The following is a 27,527-nucleotide window of genomic DNA, read 5'->3' as shown; positions in this document are numbered from 1 at the left end:
AGGCTTAACTTCAGAGTGCTAGGTGTAAAGTATTTGTACCAACACACACAGCAACGTAATGAAAACACTACAAAATGACACACAACAGGTTCTGAAAAATAGGAAATATTTATCTAAACAAAACAAGACCAAAACGACAAAAATCCAACATACACAAGTCAAGTTATTAATTAAAAAGCAAAAAGAGTCTTCATGTTCTATTAAACACAATGCTAATGCTGTTAGCGTGAAAATGTACCTGGGTTGCGTCAAAAATGACCGCGCACATGTGAGTGTGCGTCGAAAGAAGCTTGGGATGGGTCGATATCACTCACGAGGATGACTGTGCGTCGTTTCTCCTTCAGTCGGGTCGGCATGCGGTGTTGCTTCTCTCCGCAGGAGAGTGATGCATTGATCTGGATAAGCACTCTCAGGTACGGGCAGGCTTTTTGTTGTTTTTACATGCCCAGCAATGTTTGCGTCAGAAATCCTGCCGCACAGTAATCCAAAAACCGCTCAGTGTAGGATGCGATTTTACCAGCCTCCATCAGCGATGCTGCGCACTGTTTCCCCAGCTGGGTGCATCGATCTCCCAGTCGCACTGCAGGCAGAGCGTCGATTTCAGCCGCAAAGCTGGCAGGACGTTGTTTTTCCAGAGGTTGCGTTGAAAGTTTCCCCTCACGGTGGTCTGTGCATGGATTTCTTAAACTTGGAATGCCAGCTTCTCCTTTCAAGGCCCCAGGAACTGGATAGGCACCACTTGGCAGGGCAGGAGTCTCCGCAGAGGCTCCAGGTGCTGGCAGAGAGAAGTCTTTGCTGTCCCTGAGACTTCATCAACAGGAGGCAAGTTCAGTTTCAAGCCCTTGGAGAGTTCTTCACAAGAAGGAAGGCACACAAAGTCCAGTCTTTGTCCCCTTGCACAGGCAGAAGCAGCAACTGCAGGAGAGCTCCACAAAGCACAGTCACAGGCAGGGCAGCTCTTCTTCCTCAGCTCTTCTCCAGGCAGAGGTTCCTCTTGGTTTCCAGAAGTGATCTAAAGTCTGTGGTTTTGGATGCCCTTCTTATACCCATTTCGCCCTTTGAAGTAGGCTTACTTCAAAGAAAGGTCTTTCTTGTTTGTGAAAATCTGCCTTGCCCAGGCCAGGCCTCAGGCACAGACCAGGGGGTTGGAGACTGTATTGTGTGAGGGCAGACACAGTCCTTTCAGGTGTGAGTAACCACTCCTGCCCTCCCTCCTAGCACAGATGACTCATCAGGATATGCAGGCAACACCCCAGCTCCCTTTGTGTCACTGTCTAGAGAGAGATGCAAACATCCCAACTGTCAAACTGAACCAGACAGGGAATTCACAAACAGGCAGAGCCACAGAATGGTTTAAGCAAGAAAATGCTCACTTTCTAAAAGTGGCATTTTCAAACACACGATCTTAAAATTAACTTTACTAAAAGATTTATTTTTAAATTGTGAGCTCAGAGACCCCAAACTCCACATGTCTATCCGCTCCCAAAGGGAATCTACACTTTAATCATATTTAAAGGCAGCCCCCATGTTAACCTATGAGAGGGATAGGCCTGGCAACAGTGAAAACTGAATTTAGAAGGGTTTCACTGTTAGGACATATAAAACACATTAGTATATGTCCTACCTTAAATATGTACTGTATCCTGCCCATGGGGCTACCTCGGGCCTATCTTAGGGGAGCCTTACATGTAAGAAAAGGGAAGGTTTAGGCCTGGCAAGTGGGTACACTTGCCAAGTCAAATTAGCAGTTTAAAACTGCACACACAGACACTGAAGTGGCAGGTCTGAGCCATGCTTACAGAGCTACCATTGTGGGTGACACAACCAGTGCTGCAGACCCACTGTCATAGGGGGTTCCATGATAAGGACTGGCACCTTGATTGGCTGGCCATTGAACAAAAAACCAAAATTCTTTAGGTGTTATTTATGGGGAGATTACAGATCCAAAAGATCTGATGAGACATAGTTGGAAGACAGCACATAGACTGCTTAAAACATGCCCTTACCTTTATATAGTCGCTCCACTGTGGAACAATTCTAAAATCAAGACATGGTTAGACACAGTAAAGGTCTCCTAAGAGATGATAGGTTTAAAATGTTCCAGGAGCTCATGATAGAATTTCATATCTATACTAATCATAGGTTGAGAAACCTCTAACTTACCCAGTGTATAAAAGTGGCTCTAGGTCCTTCTCTGAATAGTCCTCAAACTTCTGTATTTAAAGCTTATCTTAGGAAATGGGGAATAACAGGGGTTTATCTCTGAGCAATATGGAACTGTAATTGACTCACTATTCTTAACCCCAACAGCATCACAGCTACAACAAGAATGAAAGATTGGGAGTAGCCTATTTGGAAGAAGAATGGAAAGCCATATTGGGATATCATGATGAATACCTAAGAGAGGCATGGTTAGAAGTCATTTTCTTTCAAATACTGCATGACTGTCACTGAACACTGCTGAAATTACATCAGTTCAATTTGTGCCCATCACAAAACAGCAGGAGGGGTAATGGGAGATTTTGCATTATCTATGAATGTGTTCCACACTCACAACATACTGGCTGGCCCTGCAAGTAGAAATGGAGAAGGCTTGTGTGCATGAGATAAATCTGGATGAGAGGGATCACAAACTATAGAAGCAGATGGCATGCCACTGCTTTATATGTTGTGACCCTGTGCATCTTGAGATACTGGATAAAAAGTGGTTTACAGGACTGGTTAGTGTGGCAGTGTATGAAAGGCTAATATTAGCTACTGAACAGTTGTCAATACATGGAGAAATCTGAAGATGTGTTGTGCAAGAAAGGTGGTACTGAATCTGTATATTGGACTCTATAGAGACGTAAGAAAATCAAATAAGACTCAAAATAGTGATCATTGATGATTTATTTACTACATAGTTATTTTTAGAAAGAGTATGGATCTTTTGTAATGAGCCATTCAAGACCATTTAGGTATAGAGGATTATTTACCTGGATTGTTTTACGCATTTTTAGTTTGCCTAGTGGACCATTTTGGATGTGTGTTTTTTACTTGCGTTGTTGTATAAGGAATGCAGCTGGGTAATCAGGAAATGCATTAAGAACTGACAGGGTATATTGGATTTTATACTGTAAAGTGATGTAAAGTTACACAATTTTACTACTGCTGTGTTCAAATAAAAGAATGAACGTTTTTAAAAACTAGGTTATATTGTGATCTCTATTTTAATACAGTGCCCTGGTTTAAGGGAGATAGTATTCTGACTGTTAGAAATTAGGTAGTTAGTTTGGGAATGGGGTATGTCCACCACCTTAACAAACACAATCTGGTTAGGTTAGAGTAAGTTCTCATTGAATCTAATTCAATCACTGCTTAGTCACCAGTACCTGTTTCACAGCAAGAATACAATTAAAACAGTAATAACTAAAATTAAAGTCAAGAACAGAACACAATAACATTTGGAAAATCAAATTTGAAAAGTCATGAAAAATACAAAAAGCAAGTAGACACAGAAATTGTTAAAGGTGAATGGGAAGATCTGAAGATACAGATTCATAAAGGTTTAAGGCAAAAAGCACAAATAAAACATGTGCATGAAGTGATAATCAATGTTCATGAAAGACTGGGACCTAATACAAATTCCACCCCCAGGGGACACCTTCCCCTTTGTGAATGTTTGTAAATGCATTTTTTAAGAGCAGGCATTGGTCCCACAGACCACTGTCTACTCTTAAAAAAATTAAAAGAAAACTTTTAATGTTCTTTTTAAAAATCCTTCACATTTTCCCTTAATGTAAAAGGCTGATTTAAAAAAAGAGTGCTTTATATAAAAGCAACCACAGACATGATGGTCTGCTGACCCCAGCAGGCCACCATTCCTGTGATTTTTGCAATACCAAATGGGCTGCAATGTGGGACCTACTGCAATAATATTCATGATATAGGTCTTTTTGCGACTCACTGAGAAAGCACAAATGAAACTCAAAAGAGTTTCATATATTTGGAATTGCAATTTCCTAATTGCAATTCATATGAAATATCAATTAGGAACTTGTAATTTCAAACATTTGTACATGTGCCCATAGTGCGGTATATCTTCAGCTAGCAGGCTATCACCGCCAATGCAACTCTTAGGCTAGCCTCAGTTGGTTTGAAGCCATGGTATTATAAGGCACTGAGGTATTAGTTGAGAGGCTAAAAACCCCACTCAAATAATAAACACAATCGGGGGAACCACAAATGTCACTTATTTGAAAGTGGATCATTGGTAAGGGCAGGTTAGTACCTACATCTAGCTATAGGCCATTAAACCCCACTTAGGTCCATTAAGGTCTCAATAAATTAAACCCACCTCTACCCCTGGTTGTTTGGCAACGAGCGACAAGTCTTAACTTAGGAGAAAAATGTGTAAAGCAAATAAAGATCACAAAACAGTAAATAAGTCAAACACAAAACACAAAAATAATCCAACACCAATTTATAGGAATAGATTATATTGTTATCTTTTAAATTGACATCAAAATCATTAAAATTGGATAAGGGCAACTGGAGATATGATTTTTTTTAAGAATTAATGTTTTCTAGGGCATAGAAGCAACTAGTGCTCAAAGGGTTAAAAAGGGTCACACTGAAAAGGGACAAAGTCCAGAGTTCAGACCACTCACGAGGCAACACTGTCACACGTATGTTCAGAAATGTTTCTTGATTCAGGAAAGTGGTCCACAGCACCAGCCAAGGGTTCAGAGGCTCTGGTTTGCCTCTTGTAGTCTGGGACTACAACTCCCACAATTCACCTCTTCAACTTATGGAGTTGCTCCAAACATCTCCAAACTTCTGGATCTTCTTCCAGAGGTCCTTATTGGGTCATTGAAGTGTCCACAACCGGATCCAAGTTTCCAGAAGCTCTGAGTTGCTCCTTGGGAGTTGGAACTACAATTCCCAGAATGCACCTGGTCAGAATCCTCAAATGGCCCCTGGGCCCTGGTCAGCTCGACTCTGCCTGCAGGACTTGATGCAGGGGACTCTGGGCAACTTCTATGTACCTGTAGCAAACAGGGAGTCCCTTCTTGAAGCAGTAGAAGACAGGCAAAGTCCATTTAGTGGTGAATCCCAAGTGTGCAGCTGGTGCAGTCCTTCAGAGTGCAGTGTCCAGGTGCAGGTCAGGGGTCCAGCAGGACAGTCCTTCTTCTTCTTAGTCTTGTTCCATGTAGGGATCTGAGGTGTGGGTGCAGCTCTACCATATTTATCTTTGCCCCTGGGTGAAAAATAGGGGGGTCCTGGGTATCCAATCACAGGGAGGCTCCTTCCCCCTTTGATGACCACTTCCTGGGAAGTATGGTAAACATCAATCCTAGGGAGCGACATTCCTTAAACACCCAACATGGCTGAAAGTGATTTTTGGAGGTTAGATCTGGCTAAGCCCACCCACTGGTGTGGCTAGAAATCCTAAACACACCCCTCCCCTGCCCTTTCCTCTGGGGTTAGGGTTGGAGGATGTGAGGAAGGTGCTGGGCTGCTCCAAATGTCCTTCCCTTCCTCTGGTCTTCAACAGTTTGGCCTCCCTCCCCCCTTCCTGATTCCCCATCTGCCGAGGCAGATCTCCTCCCCAGGCACATCCTTTGTGTTCAGCCCAGGCCAATTCACACCTCATCAAGGCCAGGCTGTCAGAGGCAGCCAAACAGAGAAGGGCACTACAGAGCTAAAGTTGGCAACTTTCAGGTAGAGTTTTAAAACTATTTACCTGAACTAGTTATATTAAATCCAACAATAGTAGTTTGTGGGATTTTTATAACAATTAATATGATACCAAACTCAAGGCATCTGACATTACAGGGAACTTTACTAATTAAAATAAAGTCTCCCCCTTTTAGCCTATGGAGGCCATTCACTACAGTGTGGGAAAACGCATTTCACTATTGTATCTCACCAGGGCTTATAAAACTATTTTTATAAGGTACCTGCTTATAGTTACATGGCACTCAACCCTAGGGGCACATAGGGCACACCTTGTGGGTGACATATATGTAAAAATAAGGTAGTTTAGGACTTTGGAAGTACTTTTAATTCCAAAGTCAAATTTGCATATAGCTTTAGTTTAAAAGTAACCAACAACGCAGGTCTGCCTTTAAAATGACACTGGGTACCTCAGCAGTGCACCTAGGGGTGTAGTACCGATGCAGGGGTCCCTAAACCTACATGCCCTAGCATATGCTAGGGACTTATGGGTAGGCTGACATAGGCAATTATAATAAGCCTGATTTGCATACTCATTTTACACAGAGCATAGGCCCTGGGGCTGGTTAACAGTACCCAGGGCACCATTAGAGTCAAGAAAAACACCAGAAAAAGTGAAATTTATCATACAAAAAAAGATAAATAAACAATGTGCAATGTTTATAACACCAATCAGATTAATTTGCATCACAAAAACATTTTTGTTTCGCAATAATCACAAACATATAATAACGAACAATAGTACAGTGCGTACCCAGGTTCTGGAAAAGTCTATATGGAAAAGTACCTGAATAGTTAAAAATTCTTTAACAACTCCTATCTGAAGAGCGTAACCCAAAGGCAGGACAATCTATCACATACATACGGCAGATCGCAGGGATAAAGTATATCTTAGAAGCTATTTATAAATTCCTGTTTGCCAAAAGCAACTTCATTTGTGCTCTCAGGATTGTGCTCTTTATTGTCAACACGTTCAAACCCATGCTGCTTTAAGGTTCTCCTCAGGACTCAGAACACACAGATACATTTCAGTCGCTAAGGAACTGAAAAGTAATCAATTCATGTTAGAAGGGTGTCCAGTTGGAGAGAAGCATTTCTTCATTATTTTATGTGTTCAACAGCAAGTCAAATATCTCTGTTCAGACGTGAGAACACCTCAGTGGCCTCGACAAATTGACTCAATGGCACTTTTAAACTGCTTCATGCATTACTCCACTCTTTTGTTAACAAAGACCGTGCCTTTACTCCAACCGTATACAATTCCGTATACCTGGGCAGATGAGGAGGGAGAAGCTGACTCCAAAAAAGAATGCCGCACCCTCGAGAAGACTTGGCGCCTCAACCAGACCGAAGAGAACATGTCTGCTCTCAAGAACGCCACCCGCCAACACCACCAACGCCTCCGCGCCGCACGAAAATCAGCCTTCCAGAACAGACTAGACAACAACGTCCACAACAGCAAGGAACTATTTGGCATCGTCAAAGAACTCTCCAACCCCGACGCAGAAAACAACTCCATCCCTCCCTCACAGGACCTCTGCGACTCCCTCGCAGCCTTCTTCCACCACAAGATCACCGACATCTACAACAGCTTCACCACCACCAACACGAACCCACCACTGGAACCCGCCACCGACAACACCACCATCCTCACCTGGAACCCAACCACCACCGAGGAAACCACCCGCATCATGAACTCCATCCACTCAGGATCACCATCCGACCCCTGCCCGCACCACATCTTCAACAAAGCCGACAACATCATCGAACCCCACCTCCTAGACGTCATCAACGCGTCCTTTACCACCGCCACCTTCCCGGAGAACTGGAAACACGCCGAAATCAACGCCCTCCTAAAAAAAACAACAGCAGACCCCACCGAACTCAAAAACTTCCGGCCCATCTCGCTCCTACCGTTCCCCGCCAAAGTGATTGAGAAAATCGTCAACGCTCAACTCACCACCGCCCTGGAAACCAACGACTCTCTCGACCCCTCACAGTTCGGCTTCAGAGCTAATCACAGCACCGAGACCGCCCTCATTGCAGCCACGGACGACATCAGATCCCTGACCGACAAAGGAGAAACTGTGGCCCTCATCCTCCTGGACCTCTCTGCAGCCTTCGACACGGTATGCCACCGTACCCTGATACGCCGCCTCAGCAACGCCGGCATCAGAGGCAAGGCCCTGGAATGGATCATCTCCTTCCTCTCCGGAAGAACTCAGAGAGTCCGCCTCCCCCCCTTGAGATCCACAGCCACGGAGATCATCTGCGGCGTCCCCCAAGGATCCTCCCTCAGCCCCACCCTCTTCAACATCTACATGACCCCCCTGGCGAACATCGCACGAAAACACAAACTCAACCTCATATCCTACGCCGACGACACCCAGCTCATCTTATCCCTCACCAACAACCCCACCTCAGCAAGAGCCAGACTACACGAAGGCATGAAGGAAGTAGCGAACTGGATGACAGACAGCCGGCTTAAACTGAATACAGAGAAGACGGAGGTCCTCATCCTCGGCCCTACACCAACCGCCTGGGACGACTCCTGGTGGCCTCCCGCCCTAGGCAGCACTCCCCAACCCACCGACCACGCACGCAACCTCGGCTTCATCCTGGACTCTTCCCTCTTCATGACCAGACAGGTCAACTCGGTGACCTCGGCATGCTTCAACACCCTCCGCATGCTCCGCAAGATCTTCCGCTGGATCCCCACCGACACCAGGAAGACCGTCACCCACGCCCTCGTCACCAGTCGCTTGGACTATGGGAACGCTCTGTACGCCGGCATCACCATCAAGCTGCAGAGGAAACTTCAACGAATCCAGAACGCTGCCGCACGACTCATCCTGAACATACCCCGCCACCACCACATCTCCGGACACCTGAAGAAACTTCACTGGCTACCAGTCAACAAAAGGATCACCTTCAGACTCCTCACCCACGCACACAAAGCCCTGCACAACCTCGGACCAAAACTCATCAACCACCGCGTCTCCTTCTACACTCCTCCGCGCACCCTACGCTCGACCGGACAAGCCCTGGCAGCCGTACCCCGCATCCGCAAAGCCACCGCCGGAGGAAGATCCTTTTCTTTCCTGGCAGCGAAGACCTGGAACTCTCTTCCCAGCCATCTTCGCGCCATACAGGACCACCTCTCCTTCAGAAGGCAGCTCAAGACCTGGCTCTTCAAGCACTGACCCCCCCCCCCAGCGCCTTGAGACCCTTACGGGTGAGTAGCGCGTTTTATAAATGTGATTGATTGATTGATTGATTGATTGATTGACATTTACACCTGAATAGGTTGAGCTCTGAGACCTCACAAAGGGCTGCATAACCCCCTGAGTGTGTCTAGAGCCAGGGAAGGAAAGGAAGAGACTTTGTGCACTTCAAAGGACTCTCTTTGAAGTCTCCCTCACTTCATAGCGCCCCTGATATGAGAACTGGACTTCTGACCCCACCAAATAAGTACACTTCTGGACCTGAGGACATTCTGCCAGAAAGAAGGACTGCTGTGCTGCTAAAGGGACAGTCACTCTTCTGGACTCTACTGGACCTTGTTGGACTCCTGATCTGCTGTGCATGCCCTGCTGCCCTCCTTGCCTGTGAGTGAGAGGGACTGGACCTGCATCTCTACATCCCCAGAACTAAAGTGACTCCAAGGGCTTTCTGGCTTGCCTCCTGTTCTGAAGTCTCAGGCATTAAAAACGTTGTTCACCCCTGCTACAGCCTCTGGATTCTGTCAAATGTGAGTCATGCACCAACAAGTAGCGACAAGCAAGTCCTGGGCCCTCAGAAGTGGATTCTGCAGCTGTTTCTACAAAAATGTATGCATCTGCATCACTGCGTCAATTCGAACTGCTGCATCTCTCACAGCGCATAGCCGCTGCCACTGGGGATGAGGATATCACAACACCGGCTGCGTGGCTCGGAATCAACTCATTGCCCTCAGCACCAACACACTGCCCTTCCATTGTCTCCTGTATGGCTCGATGATGATGCATCACCTTTACCTCAAGGTTTCGCCAATGATGCATCCACGATTGCACGGATCGGAACTGATGCATCATCTGTGGATCAACTTTTGTGCACCTCGCATCAGGTCTATGATGTTGAAGAATCTTGCACCCAAAAGTTACTTTTTCAGCGGGACAAGGTCGGTCCTTGTATCCGACCCGCACTCAATGACAGTCAGCTTGACATTCTAGATCTGAACCGGTCTAGCGTGACCAGAAGTTGGCGCTTTAACCCCTTCGCTGCCAGGTCTTTTCCCCCTCCTGTGCCAGGCCTTTTTTTGTCTATTTGGGGCAGTTCGCGCTTAGGCCCTCATAACTTTTTGTCCACATAAGCTAACCAATTTGCGTCCTTTTTTTCCAACATCCTAGGGATTCTAGAGGTACCCAGACTTTGTGGGTTCCCCTGAAGGAGGCCAAGAAATTGGCCAAAATACAGTGAAAATTTTGTTTTTTTCAAATAAACTGAAAAACGTGGCTGCAGAAGAAGGCTTGTGGTTTTTCCCCTGAAAATGGCATCAACAAAGGGTTTGCGGTGCTAAACTCAGCAGCTTTCCAGCTTTCAGGAACAGGCAGACTTGAATCAGAAAACCCAATTTTTCAACACACTTTTTGCATTTTTTTGTGTTTTCAGCCTCCTTCCAGTCAGTGACAGAAATGGGCATGAAACCAATGCTGGATCCCAGAAACCTAAACATTTCTGAAAAGTAGACAAAATTCTGAATTCAGCAAGGGGTCATTTGTGTAGATCCTACAAGGGTTTCCTACAGAAAATAACAACTGAAAAAGAAAAATATTGAAATTGAGGTGAAAAAAACATAAATGTTTCTCTACGTTTTACTCTGTAACTTTTACCTGAAATGTCAGATTATCGAAAGCAATATACCGTTACGTCTGCTGGACTCCTCTGGCTGCGGGGATATATAGGGCTTGTAGGTTCATCAAGAACCCAAGGAACCCAGAGCCAATAAATGAGCTGCACCCTGCAGTGCGTTTTCATTCTATACCGGGTACACAGCAATTCATTTGCTGAAATATAAAGAGTAAAAAATTGCTATCAAGAAAACCTTTGTATTTCCAAAAAGGGCACAAGATAAGGTGTTGAGGAGCAGTGGTTATTTGCACATCTCTGAATTCCGGGGTGACCATACTAGCATGTGAATTACAGGGCATTTCTCAAATAGATGTCTTTTTTACACACTCTCCTAAATTTGGAAGGAAAAAAATTAGAGAAAGACAAGGGGCAATGTAAGGAAATGCCTCCTTGGCATGGTTGCCCCCTGACTTTTTGCCTTTGCTGATGCTATGTTTACAATTGAAAGTGTGCTGAGGCCTGCTAACCAGGCCCCAGCACCAGTGTTCTTTCCCTAACCTGTACTTTAGTATCCACAATTGGCAGACCCTGGCATCCAGATAAGTCCCTTGTAACTGGTACTTCTAGTACCAAGGGCCCTGATGCCAAGGAAGGTCTCTAAGGGCTGCAGCATGTCTTATGCCACCCTGGAGACCTCTCACTCAGCACAGACACACTGCTTGCCAGCTTGTGTGTGCTAGTGAGGACAAAACGAGTAAGTCGACATGGCACTCCCCTCAGGGTGCCATGCCAGCCTCTCACTGCCTATGCAGTATAGGTAAGACACCCCTCTAGCCGGCCTTACAGCCCTAAGGCAGGGTGCACTATACCATAGGTGAGGGTACCAGTGCATGAGCATGGTACCCCTACAGTGTCTAAACAAAACCTTAGACATTGTAAGTGCAGGGTAGCCATAAGAGTATATGGTCTGGGAGTCTGTCAAACACGAACTCCACAGCACCATAATGGCTACACTGAAAACTGGGAAGTTTGGTATCAAACTTCTCAGCACAATAAATGCACACTGATGCCAGTGTACATTTTATTGTAAAATACACCACAGAGGGCACCTTAGAGGTGCCCCCTGAAACTTAACCGACTGTCTGTGTAGGCTGACTAGTTCCAGCAGCCTGCCACACCAGAGACATGTTGCTGGCCCCATGGGGAGAGTGCCTTTGTCACTCTGAGGCCGGTAACAAAGCCTGCACTGGGTGGAGATGCTAACACCTCCCCCAGGCAGGAGCTGTGACACCTGGCGGTGAGCCTCAAAGGCTCACCCCTTTGTCACAGCCCAGCAGGGCACTCCAGCTTAGTGGAGTTGCCCGCCCCCTCCGGCCACGGCCCCCACTTTTGGCGGCAAGGCTGGAGGGAACAAAGAAAGCAACAAGGAGGAGTCACTGGCCAGTCAGGACAGCCCCTAAGGTGTCCTGAGCTGAAGTGACTCTAACTTTTAGAAATCCTCCATCTTGCAGATGGAGGATTCCCCCAATAGGGTTAGGATTGTGACCCCCTCCCCTTGGGAGGAGGCACAAAGAGGGTGTACCCACCCTCAGGGCTAGTAGCCATTGGCTACTAACCCCCCAGACCTAAACACGCCCTTAAATTTAGTATTTAAGGGCTACCCTGAACCCTAGAAAATTAGATTCCTGCAACTACAAGAAGAAGGACTGCCTAGCTGAAAACCCCTGCAGAGGAAGACCAGAAGACGACAACTGCCTTGGCTCCAGAAACTCACCGGCCTGTCTCCTGCCTTCCAAAGATCCTGCTCCAGCGACGCCTTCCAAAGGGACCAGCGACCTCGACATCCTCTGAGGACTGCCCCGGCTTCGAAAAGACAAGAAACTCCCGAGGACAGCGGACCTGCTCCAAGAAAAGCTGCAACTTTGTTTCCAGCAGCTTTAAAGAACCCTGCAAGCTCCCCGCAAGAAGCGTGAGACTTGCAACACTGCACCCGGCGACCCCGACTCGGCTGGTGGCGATCCAACACCTCAGGAGGGACCCCAGGACTACTCTAAGACTGTGAGTACAAAAACCTGTCCCCCCTGAGCCCCCACAGCGCCGCCTGCAGAGGGAATCCCGAGGCTTCCCCTGACCGCGACTCTTTGAATCCTAAGTCCCGACACCTGGGAGAGACCCTGCACCCGCAGCCCCCAGGACCTGAAGGACCGGACTTTCACTGGAGGAGTGACCCCCAGGAGTCCCTCTCCCTTGATCAAGTGGAGGTTTCCCAGAGGAACCCCCCCCTTGCCTGCCTGCAGCGCTGAAGAGATCCCTAGATCTCCCATTGACTTCCATTACAAACCCGACGCTTGTTTCTACACTGCACCCGGCCGCCCCCGCGCTGCTGAGGGTGAAATTTCTGTGTGGGCTTGTGTCCCCCCCGGTGCCCTACAAAACCCCCCTGGTCTGCCCTCCGAAGACGCGGGTACTTACCTGCAAGCAGACCGGAACCGGGGCACCCCCTTCTCTCCATTCTAGCCTATGTGTTTTGGGCACCACTTTGAACTCTGCACCTGACCGGCCCTGAGCTGCTGGTGTGGTGACTTTGGGGTTGCTCTGAACCCCCAACGGTGGGCTACCTTGGACCAAGAACTAAGCCCTGTAAGTGTCTTACTTACCTGGTTAACCTAACAAATACTTACCTCCCCTAGGAACTGTGAAAATTGCACTGTGTCCACTTTTAAAACAGCTATTTGTGAATAACTTGAAAAGTATACATGCAATTTTGATGATTTGAAGTTCCTAAAGTACTTACCTGCAATACCTTTCGAATGAGATATTACATGTAGAATTTGAACCTGTGGTTCTTAAAATAAACTAAGAAAAGATATTTTTCTATATAAAAACCTATTGGCTGGATTTGTCTCTGAGTGTGTGTACCTCATTTATTGTCTATGTGTATGTACAACAAATGCTTAACACTACTCCTTGGATAAGCCTACTGCTCGACCACACTACCACAAAATAGAGCATTAGTATTATCTATTTTTACCACTATTTTACCTCTAAGGGGAACCCTTGGACTCTGTGCATGCTATTCCTTACTTTGAAATAGCACATACAGAGCCAACTTCCTACATTGGTGGATCAGCGGTGGGGTACAAGACTTTGCATTTGCTGGACTACACAGCCAATACCTGATCACACGACAAATTCCAAAATTGTCATTAGAAATTCATTTTTGCAATTTGAAATTTTTCTAAATTCTTAAAAGTCCTGCTAGGGCCTTGTGTGTTAAGTCCCTGTTTAGCATTGTCTTTTAGAGTTTAAAAGTTTGTTAAAAGTTTGAAATTAGATTCAGGAAACAGTTTTAGATTCTTTAAAAAGTCTTCCAACTTTTAGCAAAATAATGTCTGATACAGAGATGAATGTGGTGGAACTCGACACCACACCTTACCTCCATCTTAAGATGAGGGAGCTAAGGTCTCTCTGTAATATCAAAAAAATAACCATTGGCTCCAGACCTACCAAAATTCAGCTCCAGGAGCTGTTGGCAGAGTTTGAAAAAGCCAACCCCTCTGATGATGACATCACAGAGGAAGAAATTAGTGACTTGGAGGCCAATGTCCCTCCTCCAGTCCTAAATAGGGAGAACAGGACCCCTCAAGTCCTGTCTCCAACTGTGTTAGTCAGAAATAGTGAGTCCCTCACAGGAGGGTCCCACATTTCTGAAATCACTGAGGATGCTCTCAGTGAAGATGACCTCCTGTTAGCCAGGATGGCCAAAAGATTGGCTTTAGAGAGACAGCTCCTAGCCATAGAAAGGGAAAGACAAGAGATGGGCCTAGGACCCATCAATGGTGGCAGCAATATAAATAGGGTCAGAGATTCTCCTGACATGTTAAAAATCCCCAAAGGGATTGTGACAAAATTTGAAGATGGTGATGACATCACCAAGTGGTTCACAGCTTTTGAGAGGGCTTGTGTAACCAGAAAAGTGAACAGATCTCACTGGGGTGCTCTCCTTTGGGAAATGTTCACTGGAAAGTGTAGGGATAGACTCCTCACACTCTCTGGAAAAGATGCAGAATCTTATGACCTCATGAAGGGTACCCTGATTGAGGGCTTTGGATTCTCCACTGAGGAGTACAGGATTAGGTTCAGGGGGGCTCAAAAATCCTCGAGCCAGACCTGGGTTGACTTTGTTGACTACTCAGTGAAAACACTAGATGGTTGGATTCAAGGCAGTGGTGTAAGTAATTATGATGGGCTGTACAATTTATTTGTGAAAGAACACCTGTTAAGTAATTGTTTCAATGATAAACTGCATCAGCATCTGGTAGACCTAGGACCAATTTCTCCCCAAGAATTGGGAAAGAAGGCGGACCATTGGGTCAAGACAAGGGTGTCCAAGACTTCAACAGGGGGTGACCAAAAGAAAGGGGTCACAAAGACTCCCCAGGGGAAGGGTGATGAGACAACCAAAACTAAAAATAGTAAAGAGTCTTCTACAGGCCCCCAAAAACCTGCACAGGAGGGTGGGCCCAGAGCCTCTTCACAAAACAATGGGTACAAGGGTAAAAACTTTGATCCCAAAAAGGCCTGGTGTCATAGCTGTAAACAGCATGGACACCAAACTGGAGACAAGGCCTGTCCCAAGAAAAGTTCCACTCCAAACTCCCATCCAGGTAACACTGGTATGGCTAGTCTCCAAGTGGGATCAACAGTGTGCCCAGAGCAAATCAGGGTCCACACTGAAGCTACTCTAGTTTCTGAGGGTGGGGTGGATTTGGCCACACTAGCTGTCTGGCCGCCTAACATGCAAAAATACAGACAGCAACTCTTAATTAATGGGACTAGAATAGAGGGCCTGAGGGATACAGGTGCCAGTGTCACCATGGTGACAGAGAAACTGGTTTCCCCTGGCCAATACCTGACTGGAAAAACTTACACAGTCACCAACGCTGACAATCAGAGAAAAGTACATCCCATGGCAATGGTTACTTTAGAATGGGGAGGGGTCAATGGCCTGAAACAGGTGGTGGTCTCCTCAAATATCCCAGTGGACTGTCTGCTTGGAAATGACCTGGAGTCCTCAGCATGGGCTGAGGTAGAACTAAAAACCCATGCAGCAATGCTGGGCATCCCTGAACTGGTGTGTGTGAAAACCAGAGCACAATGCAAGGCACAGGGTGAACAAGTAGAGCTGGAGTCTGGAAGAATGGCCCAGCCTACCAAGAGAACAGGAAAGTCAGTTGGGAAACCAACTACAACACAGCAAAAGAAAGGGAACCTCTCTTCTCAGGAAGAAGTTCTGCCCTCTGAGGGAACTGAGCCTTTGGAGCTTGAACCTTATCAGGTTGAGCTCTTAGGCCCAGGGGGACCCTCAAGGGAGGAGCTGTGTAGGGGACAAGAAACCTGTCCCTCTCTTGAAGGCCTTAGGCAGCAAGCTGCTGAAGAGTCCAAAGGCAAGAAAAATGGAACGCATAGGGTCTATTGGGAAGATGGACTCCTGTACACTGAGGCCAGAGACCCCAAACCTGGTGCCACTAGGAGAGTGGTAGTGCCTCAGCTGTTCAGGAAGTTCATCCTAACATTGGCCCATGACATTCCCCTTGCTGGACATTTGGGACAAACCAAGACGTGGGAGAGGTTAGTCAACCACTTCTACTGGCCCAATATGTCCAACATGGTTAAGGAGTTTTGCCTCTCCTGCCCCACCTGTCAAGCCAGTGGTAAGACAGGTGGGCATCCAAAGGCCCCCCTCATTCCACTTCCAGTGGTGGGGGTTCCCTTTGAAAGAGTGGGTGTGGACATAGTTGGTCCACTAGAACCTCCCACAGCCTCAGGAAATATGTATATCCTGGTAGTAGTGGATCATGCTACCAGGTATCCTGAAGCTATTCCCCTTAGGTCGACTACTGCCCCTGCAGTAGCCAAGGCCCTCATTGGTATCTTTACCAGAGTGGGTTTCCCTAAGGAGGTGGTGTCTGACAGAGGTACCAACTTCATGTCAGCATACCTAAAGCACATGTGGAATGAGTGTGGAGTGACTTATAAATTCACTACACCATACCATCCACAAACTAATGGCTTGGTTGAGAGATTCAACAAGACATTAAAAGGCATGATCATGGGGCTCCCAGAAAAACTCAAAAGGAGATGGGATGTCCTCTTGCCATGTCTGCTTTTCGCTTACAGAGAGGTGCCACAGAAGGGAGTAGGATTCTCACCCTTTGAACTTCTGTTTGGTCATCCTGTAAGGGGACCACTTGCCCTTGTTAAAGAAGGCGGGGAGAGACCTCTCCATGAGCCTAAACAGGACATAGTGGACTATGTACTTGGCCTTCGCTCTAGAATGGCAGAGTACATGGAAAAGGCAACCAAAAACCTTGAGGCCAGCCAACAGCTCCAGAAGTTTTGGTATGACCAAAAGGCTGCACTGGTTGAGTTCCAACCAGGGCAGAAAGTCTGGGTTCTGGAGCCTGTGGCTCCCAGGGCACTCCAGGACAAATGGAGTGGCCCTTACCCAGTACTAGAAAGGAAGAGTCAGGTCACCTACCAGGTGGACCTGGGCACAAGCAGGAGCCCCAAGAGGGTGATCCATGTGAACCGCCTTAAGCTCTTCCATGACAGGGCTGATGTGAATCTGTTGATGGTAACAGATGAGGATCAGGAGGCAGAGAGTGAACCTCTCCCTGATCTTCTGTCATCAGACCCAAAAGATGGCACAGTAGATGGAGTGATCTACTCAGACACCCTCTCTGGCCAACAGCAAGCTGATTGTAGGAGAGTCCTACAACAGTTTCCTGAACTCTTCTCCTTAACCCCTGGTCAGACACACCTGTGTACCCATGATGTGGACACAGGAGACAGCATGCCTGTCAAGAACAAAATCTTTAGACAGTCTGACCATGTTAAGGAAAGCATCAAGGTGGAAGTCTACAAGATGCTGGAATTGGGAGTGATTGAGCGCTCTGACAGCCCCTGGGCTAGCCCAGTGGTCTTAGTCCCCAAACCTCACACCAAAGATGGAAAGAAAGAGATGAGGTTTTGTGTGGACTACAGAGGGCTCAATTCTGTCACCAAGACAGATGCTCATCCAATTCCAAGAGCTGATGAGCTCATAGACAAATTAGGTGCTGCCAAATTCCTAAGTACCTTTGACTTGACAGCAGGGTACTGGCAAATAAAAATGGCACCTGGAGCAAAAGAGAAAACAGCATTCTCCACACCTGATGGGCATTATCAGTTTACTGTTATGCCCTTTGGTTTAAAGAATGCCCCTGCCACCTTCCAAAGGTTGGTGAATCAAGTCCTTGCTGGCTTGGAGTCCTTTAGCACAGCTTATCTTGATGATATTGCTGTCTTTAGCTCCACCTGGCAGGATCACCTGGTCCACCTGAGGAAGGTTTTGAAGGCTCTGCAATCTGCAGGCCTCTCTATCAAGGCATCCAAATGCCAGATAGGGCAGGGAACTGTGGTTTACTTGGGCCACCTTGTAGGTGGAGGCCAAGTTCAGCCACTCCAACCCAAGATCCAGACTATTCTGGACTGGGTAGCTCCAAAAACCCAGACTCAAGTCAGGGCATTCCTTGGCTTGACTGGGTATTACAGGAGGTTTGTGAAGGGATATGGATCCATTGTGACAGCCCTCACTGAACTCACCTCCAAGAAAATGCCCAAGAAAGTGAACTGGACTGTGGAATGCCAACAGGCCTTTGACACTCTGAAACAAGCAATGTGCTCAGCACCAGTTCTAAAAGCTCCAGATTATTCTAAGCAGTTCATTGTGCAGACTGATGCCTCTGAACATGGGATAGGGGCAGTTTTGTCCCAAACAAATGATGATGGCCTTGACCAGCCTGTTGCTTTCATTAGCAGGAGGTTACTCCCCAGGGAGCAGCGTTGGAGTGCCATTGAGAGGGAGGCCTTTGCTGTGGTTTGGTCCCTGAAGAAGCTGAGACCATACCTCTTTGGGACTCACTTCCTAGTTCAAACTGACCACAGACCTCTCAAATGGCTGATGCAAATGAAAGGTGAAAACCCTAAACTGTTGAGGTGGTCCATCTCCCTACAGGGAATGGACTTTATAGTGGAACACAGACCTGGGACTGCCCATGCCAATGCAGATGGCCTTTCCAGGTTCTTCCACTTAGAAAATGAAGACTCTCTTGGGAAAGGTTAGTCTCATCCTCTTTCGTTTGGGGGGGGGTTGTGTAAGGAAATGCCTCCTTGGCATGGTTGCCCCCTGACTTTTTGCCTTTGCTGATGCTATGTTTACAATTGAAAGTGTGCTGAGGCCTGCTAACCAGGCCCCAGCACCAGTGTTCTTTCCCTAACCTGTACTTTTGTATCCACAATTGGCAGACCCTGGCATCCAGATAAGTCCCTTGTAACTGGTACTTCTAGTACCAAGGGCCCTGATGCCAAGGAAGGTCTCTAAGGGCTGCAGCATGTCTTATGCCACCCTGGAGACCTCTCACTCAGCACAGACACACTGCTTGCCAGCTTGTGTGTGCTAGTGAGGACAAAACGAGTAAGTCGACATGGCACTCCCCTCAGGGTGCCATGCCAGCCTCTCACTGCCTATGCAGTATAGGTAAGACACCCCTCTAGCCGGCCTTACAGCCCTAAGGCAGGGTGCACTATACCATAGGTGAGGGTACCAGTGCATGAGCATGGTACCCCTACAGTGTCTAAACAAAACCTTAGACATTGTAAGTGCAGGGTAGCCATAAGAGTATATGGTCTGGGAGTCTGTCAAACACGAACTCCACAGCACCATAATGGCTACACTGAAAACTGGGAAGTTTGGTATCAAACTTCTCAGCACAATAAATGCACACTGATGCCAGTGTACATTTTATTGTAAAATACACCACAGAGGGCACCTTAGAGGTGCCCCCTGAAACTTAACCGACTGTCTGTGTAGGCTGACTAGTTCCAGCAGCCTGCCACACCAGAGACATGTTGCTGGCCCCATGGGGAGAGTGCCTTTGTCACTCTGAGGCCGGTAACAAAGCCTGCACTGGGTGGAGATGCTAACACCTCCCCCAGGCAGGAGCTGTGACACCTGGCGGTGAGCCTCAAAGGCTCACCCCTTTGTCACAGCCCAGCAGGGCACTCCAGCTTAGTGGAGTTGCCCGCCCCCTCCGGCCACGGCCCCCACTTTTGGCGGCAAGGCTGGAGGGAACAAAGAAAGCAACAAGGAGGAGTCACTGGCCAGTCAGGACAGCCCCTAAGGTGTCCTGAGCTGAAGTGACTCTAACTTTTAGAAATCCTCCATCTTGCAGATGGAGGATTCCCCCAATAGGGTTAGGATTGTGACCCCCTCCCCTTGGGAGGAGGCACAAAGAGGGTGTACCCACCCTCAGGGCTAGTAGCCATTGGCTACTAACCCCCCAGACCTAAACACGCCCTTAAATTTAGTATTTAAGGGCTACCCTGAACCCTAGAAAATTAGATTCCTGCAACTACAAGAAGAAGGACTGCCTAGCTGAAAACCCCTGCAGAGGAAGACCAGAAGACGACAACTGCCTTGGCTCCAGAAACTCACCGGCCTGTCTCCTGCCTTCCAAAGATCCTGCTCCAGCGACGCCTTCCAAAGGGACCAGCGACCTCGACATCCTCTGAGGACTGCCCCGGCTTCGAAAAGACAAGAAACTCCCGAGGACAGCGGACCTGCTCCAAGAAAAGCTGCAACTTTGTTTCCAGCAGCTTTAAAGAACCCTGCAAGCTCCCTGCAAGAAGCGTGAGACTTGCAACACTGCACCCGGCGACCCCGACTCGGCTGGTGGCGATCCAACACCTCAGGAGGGACCCCAGGACTACTCTAAGACTGTGAGTACAAAAACCTGTCCCCACTGAGCCCCCACAGCGCCGCCTGCAGAGGGAATCCCGAGGCTTCCCCTGACCGCGACTCTTTGAATCCTAAGTCCCGACACCTGGGAGAGACCCTGCACCCGCAGCCCCCAGGACCTGAAGGACCGGACTTTCACTGGAGGAGTGACCCCCAGGAGTCCCTCTCCCTTGATCAAGTGGAGGTTTCCCCGAGGAACCCCCCCCTTGCCTGCCTGCAGCGCTGAAGAGATCCCTAGATCTCCCATTGACTTCCATTACAAACCCGACGCTTGTTTCTACACTGCACCCGGCCGCCCCCGCGCTGCTGAGGGTGAAATTTCTGTGTGGGCTTGTGTCCCCCCCGGTGCCCTACAAAACCCCCCTGGTCTGCCCTCCGAAGACGCGGGTACTTACCTGCAAGCAGACCGGAACCGGGGCACCCCCTTCTCTCCATTCTAGCCTATGTGTTTTGGGCACCACTTTGAACTCTGCACCTGACCGGCCCTGAGCTGCTGGTGTGGTGACTTTGGGGTTGCTCTGAACCCCCAACGGTGGGCTACCTTGGACCAAGAACTAAGCCCTGTAAGTGTCTTACTTACCTGGTTAACCTAACAAATACTTACCTCCCCTAGGAACTGTGAAAATTGCAGTGTCCACTTTTAAAACAGCTATTTGTGAATAACTTGAAAAGTATACATGCAATTTTGATGATTTGAAGTTCCTAAAGTACTTACCTGCAATACCTTTCGAATGAGATATTACATGTAGAATTTGAACCTGTGGTTCTTAAAATAAACTAAGAAAATATATTTTTCTATATAAAAACCTATTGGCTGGATTTGTCTCTGAGTGTGTGTACCTCATTTATTGTCTATGTGTATGTACAACAAATGCTTAACACTACTCCTTGGATAAGCCTACTGCTCGACCACACTACCACAAAATAGAGCATTAGTATTATCTATTTTTACCACTATTTTACCTCTAAGGGGAACCCTTGGACTCTGTGCATGCTATTCCTTACTTTGAAATAGCACATACAGAGCCAACTTCCTACAGGCAATAACACTTGTTTTGCTAATCTATGTTCCCCCAAGTCTCCCGATAAAAATTATACCTCACTTGTGTGGGTAGGCCTAGCGCCCGCGACAGGAAACGCCCCAAAGCGCAATGTGGACACATCCACATTTTTGGAAGAAAACAGAGGTGTTTTTTGCGAAGTGCCTACCTGTAGATTTTGGCCTTGAGCTCAGCCGGCACCTAGGGAAACCTATCAAACCTGTGCATTTCTGAAAACTAGAGACCTAGCGGAATCCAAGGAGGGGTGACTTGCGGGGCTCGGACCAGGTTCTGTTACCCAGAATCCTTTGCAAACCTCAAAATTTGGCTAAAAAAACACATGTTCCTCACATTTCTGTGGCAGAAAGTTCTGGAATCTGAGAGGAGCCACAAATTTCCTTCCACTCAGTGTTCCTCCAAGTCTCCCGATAAAAATGATACCTCACTTGTGTGGGTAGGCCTAGCGCCCGCAACAGGAAACGCCCCAAAGCGCAACATGGACACATCCAAATGTTTGGAAGAAAACAGAGGTGTTTTATGCGAAGTGCCTACCTGTAGATTTTGGCCTCTAGCTCAGCCGGCACCTAGGGAAACCTACCAAACCTGTGCATTTCTGAAAACTAGAGACCTAGGGGAATCCAAGGAGGGGTGACTTGCGGGGCTCGGACCAGGTTCTGTTACCCAGAATCCTTTGCAAACCTCAACATTTGGTTAAAAAAACACATGTTCCTCACATTTCTGTGGCAGAAAGTTCTGGAATCTGAGAGGAGCCACAAATTTCCTTCCACCCAGCGTTCCCCCAAGTCTCCCGATAAAAATGATACCTCACTTGTGTGGGTAGGCCTAGCGCCCGCGACAGGAAACGCCCCAAAGCGCAACGTGTACACATCCAAATTTTTGAAAGAAAACAGTGCCTACCAGTGGATTTTGGCCTGTAGCTCAGCCGGCACCTGGGGAAACCTACCAACCCTGTGCATTTTTGAAAACTAGAGACCTAGGGGAATCCAAGATAGGGTGACTTGTGGGGCTCGGACCAGGTTCTGTTACCCAGAATCCTTTGCAAACCTCAAAATTTGGCAAAAAAAACTCATGTTCCTCACATTTCTATGGCAGAAAGTTCTGGAATCTGAGAGGAGCCACAAATTTCCTTCCACCCAGCGTTCCCCTAAGTCTCTCGATAAAAATGGTACCTCACTTCTGTGGGTAGGCCTAGCGCCCACGAACGGAAATGGCCCAAAACACAACGTGGACACAACATATTTTTTCACAGAAAACAGAGGTGTTTTTTGCAAAGTGCCTACCTGTCGAGTTTGGCCTCTAGCTCAGCCGGCCCCGGGAGGGGGGGGGGGCAGAAATGCCCTAAAATAAATTTGACCCCCCCAAAGCCCCCCTGCCCGGGAACGACCCTTGCCTACGGGGTCGCTCCCCCTGCGTGACATTGGCGCCAAAAAACAAATCCCCGGTGCCTAGTGGTTTCTGCTCCCTTGGGGGCAGATTGACCTAAAATCGGCCAATCTGCCCCCAGGGGGGCAGAAATGGCCTAAATACAATTTGCCCCCCAGGGGAGCGACCCTTGCCTGATGGGTCGCTCCCCATGCGTGACATTGGCGCCAAAAAACAAATCCCCGGTGCTAGTGGTTTCTGCCCCCTTGGGGGCAGATTGACCTAAAATCGGCCAATTTGCCCCCAGGGGGGGCAGAAATGGCCTAAAATAAATTTGCCCCCCCAACCCCCACCTCCCCCGGGAGCGACCCTTGCCTAAGGGGTCGCTCCCCCTGCGTGACATTGGCGCCAAAAAACAAATCCCAGGTGCCTAGTGGTTTCTGCCCCCTTGGGGGCAGATTGACCTAAAATCGGCCAATCTGCCCCCAAGGGGGGCAGAAATGGTCTAAATACAATTTGACCCCCAGGGCAGCGACCCTTGCCTGATGGGTCACTACCCATCTCTTAAAAAAAAAAATTAAAAAAAAAAACATTTGCCCTGGCGCCTAGAGGGTTCTGCCCCCCCCCCCCCCAAGGGGCAGTTCGGCCTAATAATAGGCCGATCTGCCCCCAGGGAGGGCAGAAATGGCCTAAAATAAATTTGCCCCTCCAACCCCCACCCCCCCCCCCCGGGGGCGACCCTTGCCTACGGGGTTGCTCCCCCTGTGTGACATTGGCGCCAAAAAACAAATCCCCAGTGCCTAGTGGTTTATGCCCCCTTGGGGGCAGATTGACCTAAAATCGGCCAATCTACCCCCAGGGGGGCAGAAATGGTCTAAATACAATTTGCCCCCCAGGGCAGCGACCCTTGCCTGATGGGTCGCTACCCATCTCTAAAAAAACAAACAAATAAAAATAAAACACAAAAAAAAATTGCCCTGGCGCCTAGAGGGTTCTGCCCCCCCCCCCCCCTGGGGGCAGTTCGGCCTAACAATAGGCCGATCTGCCCCCAGGGAGGGCAGAAATGGCCTAAAATAAATTTGCCCCCCCAACCCCCACCCCCCCCCCCCGGGGGCGACCCTTGCCTACGGGGTCGCTCCCCCTGCGTGACATTGGCGCCAAAAAACAAATCCCAGGTGCCTAGTGGTTTCTGCCCCCTTGGGGGCAGATTGACCTAAAATCGGCCAATCTGCCCCCAAGGGGGGCAGAAATGGCCTAAATACAATTTGTCCCCAGGGCAGCAACCCTTGCCTGATGGGTCGCTACCCATCTCTAAAAAAACTAACAAACAACTAAAAAAAAACACACAAAAAAAAATTGCACTGGCGCCTAGAGGGTGCTGCCCCCCCCCCCGGGGGTAGTTCGGCCTAATAATAGACCGATCTGTCCCCAGAAAAAAAAATCCCTGGTGTCTAGTGGGGTTTCAAAAGCCGGATTGCAAGCAATCCGGCTTTTGAAACCCTCGGAGAGACTTCAAAGGGAACGAAATACATTTCCTTCCCTTTGAAGCCCCTCCGGGCCTCCCCCAGTGATTGAAAGAGAAATGCTGAGCATTTCTCTTTCAATCGCGCTGGATGGGGGAGGCCCCTGTGACTAATCGCGCGCGCTGACGTCACAGGGAGGGTTGGGGGGGGGGGTCGGGGGTGGAAGGGGAAGGTCTTCCCCTTCCATCCCCGGCTTGGGGGGGGAGGGGGGTGCACGGGGGGGCACGCTAGCGCTCCCCCAAGTTCCCCTGTGCCATGGACGAGATGATCTCGTCCAAGGCACAGGGGAACTATAGCCTTGGACAAGATCATCTCGTCCAAGGCACAGAAGCGGTTAAACTTCTAGTTGGCACTTTAAACTTCTAAGTACTATATTTGCAGATATTCTTTAAAAATTCTGACCTCAACTTCTACCTTTTTGTCATTTGTCTCTTGTTTTGTTTGTTTAGTTAAGTTCTATTTTTCTAAAATAGTGTGGATTACTTTTGGGCTGTGATTTCCCTGTTTTACTGTTTTAAGTGTTGCACAAATACTTTACACATTGCCTCTTTGGTTAAGCCTACCTGATCGGTAGAGACCCAATTTCTAGCAACCCCCAAGGACATACTGCTCGGGAGGTGATGACTCTGCACCGCACCCAAGCCCTTGTTGTCTCCATACGTGCAAGAAATGCACAAAACACCATAGAAGAGCCATTAAAGGTCACATGACACTAGTCACACATAGAAAGGCAAATTTAGTTTAGGCAGAAAAATGCTAACTTTTTAAAAATGGCATTTTAAGAATAGTAACTTGAAATCCAAATTTACCAATAAAGATCATTTTAAATAACAATTCATTTGAGTGTTAATAGCAATTCTCTATCTGGTTCTAAACTGAGACTACCACTTATTAAGTGTAAAAAGGTAACCCAGTGTTAGTCTATGGGAGAGATAGTCATACAGCAATGAAAATTACTTTGGGGGGTTTCCATGCCAGGACATGTAAAACATAAACCTACATGTCTTACTTTATAATTTCCACGTACCTGGAACTATGATTCTTTTTGGACCTAACTTAAGGGGGACTCTCAAGTAGAAAAAAAGGTTAGGGTCTGGAAAAACGTTTATTTTGCCAGGTTGTAATTGAGGTTTAAAACTGCTCTACAGGATGCAGTGGTTGGCCTGAAACAAGGTTGTGGGTAGATGCAGTACTACATACTAGGCACCTACAAAAATATCATGTACCAACTAGGTTTAGGCCACTTTTACCAAGTTTAAGGGAGGGAGCACAAACACTTTACCACTGATTTTCAGGGAAAAAGTGTAGAGTCTTGAAAGACAACAAAAAAAATGGTTCAGCAGAGGAAGGCAAGGGAAGGAAAACATTGGACGTAACTCTACAAAAAGGGCCCAGTCCAACAGTGATACTAAGAGAATCACCCTGACAATCTGTAAGGAAGAATAAAGAAACTAAAATGTATGTAATCTAAAATTGTCTTTGATTACACTGATGCCACCGGACCAATAATGCAGACAATCTTGCTTTTCGAAGGACATTGATGAATAATATTGTTGCTCCCTTTTGAACATTAAGCATTATTAAATTGACATATCTGGGTTAGTTACACTAGCACCAGGATGCTCAATAGAGTGATAGCGTGTTTTAGAAAGTAACATTACCTAACATACCCTTGTGTCTCTCTCTTTCTTTCTCTCTCTCTGTCCGCTTTCTCTTTCACTCCCTCGCTCACCATGCACACACACACACACACATTTAGCGTACCAATCAATGAACACATCATCTTAATGCTGTTCTTCTACTCCTACCATTCATTTTAACCATACTACTTTCAACCTGTTCCCCCTTGAAACCAGTAGTGACCACCATCCACAGTCTGCTGTACCAATTAGACAGGTCATTAACAAATATTAGGTTAATGAGGCACTTATCTCACCAACATGCTGCACCATGCAGGAGTTGATTATCAGGGACTGGGCTGAGCCTGTTCCCTCAGCCTGTGCCTGATCTTCTCTCAATTTTACCAGTCGGATTTTTCACCAGACTTCTAATGCTCTGGTAGAGTTCTCCCACTCAAGTACATTGCTTCACCTAACTCATATTCAGAATTTCAGATATGATACCGATAGCAGTCATGCACTAGGTAGTTTTTCAATTTTGCAGTTGTGTTTATACACCATTTTATACCCTGTTGAGATGCCGAGATAGGTAATGCACTGCCCCCCTAAAGCCACCATGTGTGCTCCGTATCTAAGATGGGGCGCACCATGGTGGTAGTTAGGTGAACTAGCTTCAAAATATTTGAAGTTAGTTCAGAGCTTTGCAGGATTAGCGTAAAAAATGTTGACACTAATCCTGCAAAGCCTATGTAAATAATGGTGTGCTTCCTTTTAACACCTGTTCTGAGCCGATGTTAAAAGTGCTGAATAAAATTACACAAAATAAATCTTTTAGATTTCTTTGCGCCATTTTTTGTCCCCCAGAACGGGGTAACGCGCCCCTTTCACACAATATGCCTGGCGCAGGTGTTGGGCCACATTAGCATAAACAAACTATGCTAATGTGGCGCATGGAGGCGCCTTTGAGTCTCTGCCTATTTAATGTTTCACATTGGAAGCACCACCTTATGTTTAGTTTTTTGGCAATATATGTGTGCTGTTCGATCACTGTATTCCTTGCGGTCCATTTTAGTGTGCATAGTCGCCCTCTCTGCCTTCGTACTTCTCATGATCAGTATGTGAATGATTCTGCCTTCATTATTGTATTACCACAGCTGGCGCAAGCTAGTCCCATTTATAACATCCTTATTGGATGATTTTCATTTACTGTATTTCACAATAACATAATGCTACAGTAATGGTTGTTTTGAGACGAAATAACACTTTTTGATAAAAATTGTTTACAATTTTCATGATGAATCAAAATAACCACTCCACTCATTACATGGCAGTTTATAATTAGCATCACTAACGAAATCACTCAGCTATTCAATCATTCACTTTTTCATAATGTGCAGCACATCGAGGCTGACAAAAGGTCAAGAAAGAATTCATGCTAGGAATTTCACATTACCCACTGTGCATTTGAAAAGGAAGCCGTTTAAATGAAATAACATTCTGCAGTGAAAATTAAAAAAATGCATTTTTAACTACTATTATCTGTGTTCTTTTCTCCTAAGATTTCAAAACACTG

The 27,527-nt window shown here is 47.2% G+C and overlaps 1 protein-coding gene across 1 annotated transcript in view; it reads right to left on the bottom strand.

Moving 5' to 3' along the window:
- TMPRSS15 (transmembrane serine protease 15) overlaps positions 1–27,527 on the bottom strand; it is a 1,384,111-nt gene that overhangs the window by 512,368 nt on the left and 844,216 nt on the right. The gene's annotated exons all lie outside the window — the stretch shown is intronic.

This window comes from Pleurodeles waltl, chromosome 8 (assembly GCF_031143425.1).
Source record: "Pleurodeles waltl isolate 20211129_DDA chromosome 8, aPleWal1.hap1.20221129, whole genome shotgun sequence".
NCBI classification, from domain to species: Eukaryota; Metazoa; Chordata; class Amphibia; order Caudata; family Salamandridae; genus Pleurodeles; species Pleurodeles waltl.
Note: the sequence above shows the minus strand (reverse complement) of the source record. Positions and strands in the feature narration are given on the sequence as shown.